Consider the following 6023-nt stretch of genomic DNA (forward strand, 5'->3'; position numbering starts at 1 on the left):
TACCTCCACTTCTTTGGAAAGATCGGGTGGAGAAGGACCTGGATGCACTTGGTATCTCGAATTGGCGCCAAATATCGAAAAGAAGAAACGACTTGCGCGCTGTTTTGAACTCGGCTATAACCGCGTAAGTGGTGTCTACGCCAGTAAAGTAAAAGAAGAGTGGTAGTGCGTTTTTATTGACCACAAGTATACATAAGGTGACTTGGTATTTATTTTGAAAATTCTTTATTTATTCTTTTAAATCAATTTCATCCCCTTTAAAGTAATCCCCTCCCGATGCAATGCACTTATGCCAACGGATTTTCCAATCTTCGAAACACTGGTTGTAGTCACTTTCCGGGATGGCCTTCAGTTCCGTCTTCGCTGCGGCTTGAATCTCATCTATCGTATAAAAGCGGTGTCCCCGGAGCGGTCTTTTGAGCTCGGTGAACAGCCAGATCAGGTGAATACGGTGGTTGCGGAACGATATGGGATGAGTTTTTGGCGAAATGATCACGAATTACGAGGGCAGTATGGAATGGTGCATTATCGTGGTGTAAAAACCAAGAATTGTCTTTCCACAATTCCGGCCTTTTTAGGCGGATAGCGTTACGCAAACGACGCATAACGTTCAAATAATATTCCTTGTTGACTGTTTGACCGGTTGGAAGGAATTCATAATGCACAACACGACGATAATCGAAGAAAACAGTCAACATGACCTTGATTTTTGAGCGACTTTGGCGCGATTATTTTGTTCTCGGCTCTCTTTTGGGACGATATTCGCTCGATTGATCGGTTGTTTCGGGGTCGTAAGCATCGATCCAAGTCTCATCGCCAGTTATAATGCGTTTCATGACACTCTGGTAGTCGGAAAGCATTGTTTCACACACTTCAACGCGACGTCTTTTTTATAAAAATTCAATGCTTTCGATACCAGTCGAGATTTGACGCGCTTGAGGCCCAAAACATCCTTCAAAATGGTATTAGCTGAGCCTTTCGATATGCCAACTTCATCAACAAGGTCTCTAATTGTTAATCGACGGTTTTTCAACACCAAATCTTTGATTTGTTGAACGTGAGCTTCGTCGGTTGAGGTTGATGGTCGCCCTGGACGCTTTTCGTCTTCGACACGTTCACGGCCGGCTTGGAACTCACTATACCACTTGTAAGCATTTTTTTAGACATAGCCTCATTGCCAAAGGCTTTCTGCACCATCCGTATCCGCAGCAGAAAGTTGATTCCGTAAACAAAATTTAATGCAAATTCTTTGCTCAACAAATTTCGACATCGCAAAAAACGAAAAACGCACTTTTAGCAGCTCACAAAACGACACGTATCTCAAACACTAATGAATATTTTGACATGAATGTGACAGTACTACCAAAAAAAAAAAAATAATTCTCCAAATCCTTCGACGCGCACAGTTTAAATTCAAATGTCACCTTATTTTTTGGGCACAGTAAATTTATTTATTTTATAAGATTCACATCAGATTTGTTTATGAATATTTAAGGGGCTATACCAGTGTGACGCATGAAAAATTAGGCGATTTTCGAGAATTTTTTTAAGAGAAACGCGATTGAATATTTCGAACTTTTTTGAACGTAATAAGGTATACTTTCAGCTATATTTTAAGATTTTTTTTTTACAAAAATGTTGAAAAATAACGGAGTTATGGGCTGCCTTCGGAGGTGCCAAAAAAGTGCCCCAACCAATTCACCCAACCATTTCAACAAATTATCAGTGAAAGTAATGGTCAATTATACTTATACACGATCAGCTGTTATTTGACTAGTAGTTAACCAACAAAGATTGGGAGTTTAACTAATAACTAACTAGACAAGTAGTTGGTTAAGCCGTTGGTATTGGTTAACTAATCACTGTGAATTCGGCCCTTAAAGGTTTAAATGGAGTTCTTTCTTAATGGCTGCTTGCATAAAACCTTGTCTGTTAAATTGTTAGGTCTAAAAATATTTAATTAATATAATCAAGTACTAATTAATGCTAATAAGTTTAATTAATTTTTAATGGGTGTGCATTAATATAAAGTCAAAGCGTTGCTTCGTTTGTTTGAAAAATCGTCGAATAATTGTTTTACAATAGCTATTAGAAGAAACTTGTTGTGATATAGAATACAGAAATGTTAATAAAGGATATTATCTGTACTAACAACAACAGATTCTACAATAATTTGCCAACTTACATTATTCCTATTCCTAGTCCTACAGATGAATCTAGGGTGTATCTAAGAAGTGTTCAAATTTATTGAATATTTCATGAATATACATTTCAGTTCTAATTATCATTATTTTTTGAATAACTTTATTTGGATCAGCAGTCTTACTAGTCTTTAAGCAATGTTCAAAATTGAACATGTTCGTTGCTACCAAAGTGCGGGGAGTACAATAATATATTTATATATTCCACATATAAGAATATCAAATAAATTACGATAAGAAATATGTAATGCTTACACAAAGCCGAAATACTATTAAAAATAAATATCTATTTTCAAATATATTGAACATACAAGGTCTGTCGCAAAAGAAACAGAACTTTTTAAATATAACTGTTTCTGGTAGCGCCACCTATTGGTGGGTATATGAAATAAAAAGTTTGATCTCTTGTTGACATTTCGTAATGTCAATCGATGTTATCGATCAAAAAGTGACAGCAGCTTTTGGTCATCGGTCGCAAAATGCAAAGAGCAAATATTAAAGTTTGTTTTAAACTTGGGAAAACGTTTACTGAAACATTTCAAATGATGAAAAAAGTTTATGGTGATCAGTGCCTATCCCGTAGTAATGTGCATGAGTGGTTTAAGCGATTCCAAGATAGTCGTGAGGACCTCTGTGACGATTAGAAGTCGGTCGTCTTTAGAAGTCAAAAATAAAAACAATGCTGATTTGTTTTTACTATTCCGAGGGTATTGTACACCGAGAGTTCGTCCCACCTGGTCAAACGATTAATGCTGTGTTTTACCTTGGTGTTATGAAGCGTCTTTTGTCACGCATTCGTCGTACTCGACCACAATACCGTGAGGCAGGGTCCTGGCGCCTGTTGCACGATAATGCGCCGTGTCATCGGTCGACGCTTGTCACTGATTTTGTGACAAAAAATTCCATATTAACCATTAATCACTCACCCTACTCACCTGATCTGGCACCCTGTGATTTTTACCTATTTGGAAAAGTTCATTTGCCCATGAAAGGTCTCTGGTTTCAGGACATTTCAGCTATCCAAAAGGCGACGACCGATATTCTCAAGAACATTCCGAAAAATGACCTTAAACACTCATTTGAAATGCTAATTGATCGGGCTAAACGCTGTATCGAAGCTTAAGGAAACTACTTTGAATAAAAAAATATAACTTTTGAAAAATATTAATTTTTTGTTGTTTTTTTTTAACAGTCCTGTTTCTTTTGCGACAAACCTTGTATATACATAAACAGACACATACAAGTACAATGCGCATCTAATAATAATAAAAATGCATACAAGAATTCTAAACTAAATGGGTAAACACAAGTCATAACTTAACAAATGAGATAACATTAAACACACGCACACATGTGCACATTCACATATTTTTAGTTTTAAAATAGTATACGTATAGTACTCGTATAAGCAATGAAAATATCAAATTAAAGTCAGAATGAATAAATTCTCCCGAGGAATTATACACCGTTTGAAGTCATCTCTTTCTTTAATAGGTACAATCGCTCGTTTAAAATCATTATCATTGTTTTCGTTAATTACGGAAGTGCTTGCTTTAACCTTCTCTTTTGTTTTGTCTATTTTAATTTTTTCTGATTTGTCTCTCCAAGTTTCTTTTTGTTCTGCCTCTATTACATCTGCTGTTTCTTCCTTAGTTTCGGAAGATAGATATGGATATAGAAGATAGATAAAAGATTGGAACTTTTGTACATTTTTTTAAATCCGAGTCAAATCTGTAAAAAAAATTTCTGGTTCTCTTCTATAGAAAAATCTTCTAACAACACATCACGCTGAAGAAAACTGTAAGTAATTTCGGGCTCTCCTTCTTGTAATCTCGCTTTACAATGTTTAAGATTCTAGAAATACTCCGCCCTTATTTCCAAGTACAATTTCTCAACTTCAAAATAAATTTTTGTAAAGTACTTTGTGTGAAAATTTTGCATTTGAAGAAACACAAATTTCAAAAGTTTTATGTCATCACTTTTTATTGTAATGATTTTGTGGAGATCATCCATTACTTTTCTGAGGAGTTGAATTTTCCTCTTGAATATGGAGATTCCATGATCAAAATAAAGTGTAACTGATTTTATTCGGTTATTTGTCATGTCAATCCGTAATGGCTTTGTTGGAAAAGTGTTGGAACACCGTTTCGGATAAATCTGCCTGGGCATCAAGAATTTTGTTCCTGTTTATACCCATGATTTTTTCCGCAACACCTTTCGTATTTGTGTAAAATCGTTGGAGGATATATGTACACAGATTTGGTTGCCTAGTTGACCTTGGGTGTGCCTCGACTCACAGCCATTGAGTATTTCTTTTGATGACAGTTAGAACAGTGAGTTTAGTTTCTTGCTATGTATAACGGCTTATGTGGTCAGTTTGATATGCGGGAATATCCACCCATCTTACAATTTTTTCTTATTTTGCTGTATTTGGAACAGGACTTTTTTATGTATTGCCTGTATTATTAATACAGGACTTTTTAATTTGGCCGAGCACTTTATTCGGCTCGAAGGACCAAAAATGTTATTATCTCAATGTAAGTAGTTTCTAACAAGCCTTACCGCTGGTGGGAGGTAATGATAGACTTATATCGAGGGAGAATTTATTCATTCTGATTTTGTTTTGATATTTTATTTGCTTATATACTATTTTAGGAAACTATCTTAAATTATTAAATATATGTGTATGTGCATGTATTGCAGCATTCAATGATATTTGAACAAGCGAGTTCAATGAGTGATGATCCTCTTAACTCTAGATGCAGTTGTTGCAATATTTCATTTGGTTTTGTGATAATTTTTTAATGTACGGACAAATTTCTTTAAGGGCCATCTTGTCTAACGCTTCATGTCAGGTGCAACAAATTATGTATATACATACATATATGCAAGTAACTAAATGGTTACCAAATATATAACCAAAATATTGAACAAAGTATTCTAAAAGTTTTTGGGAAATATCAGATATTGCTTTTCATTTCACAAAATTCTAGTAGTGCTATCAAGCGAAATAGTAATATAAATTGCCACTGACATAATCCTTCAATATGAAAATTCCACTACATATATGATAAGAATTGCCTAAATTCTGTTGCTTTTCAATTTTGATTTTCATCCAGCCTCTAGGAACTCTTCAAAACTCCTGCGAAACCAACGTACTAATAAGCTGCATATTCCAAACTTTTGGAGCACGGTGAGTTACTTACAACAGAGATTTAATTATAATTATTGTACAAAAACACCTCAAATGGGTGGTCAGTTGACAAAGCACTACTCTAATCATCGCTAACTATAATATCATTTGTAAAAAATTAATAAAGGGTTAACTCGAGTTGAAGAAGTTCTCAACTTAAATTCTCTTTTAAATCGCTCATCAGATCCCTCCGATTTCACAGCCCAATTTCCTATCTGCTGGGGCCACCCTGAACTTCATATTCACCGAAATCGGTTGCGTAACCACAAAAACGCTAAAATTTTGTTCGTAGTTGTTTAAAATTTTGGTTACATATACTGTTTTTTGGTATTAACAAATAATTAAATTATACCATCTCAATAGAGATAAATATGCGATGTACATATTTTTGATGTGTTTTAATTAATTTATTCATGGACAAATCGGATATTCCATTCCACCATGAGAGGACGCGAAGATGTGACTATTGTAACAGAATTTGATGGGAAATGGTCAAAATTCTAAAATCAAAATTCTGAAGTCGAAATTCCGGAATCAAAATTCTGGGTCGACAAAATTCTGGAAATCGGAATTCCGCAATTCCTTCGCCTTTTTTGGATGCATTTCAAAATTCTGGTTTTTCATAATTC

The sequence above is a fragment of the Bactrocera neohumeralis genome, unplaced genomic scaffold (assembly GCF_024586455.1).
Source record: "Bactrocera neohumeralis isolate Rockhampton unplaced genomic scaffold, APGP_CSIRO_Bneo_wtdbg2-racon-allhic-juicebox.fasta_v2 ctg482, whole genome shotgun sequence".
NCBI lineage: Eukaryota > Metazoa > Arthropoda > Insecta > Diptera > Tephritidae > Bactrocera > Bactrocera neohumeralis.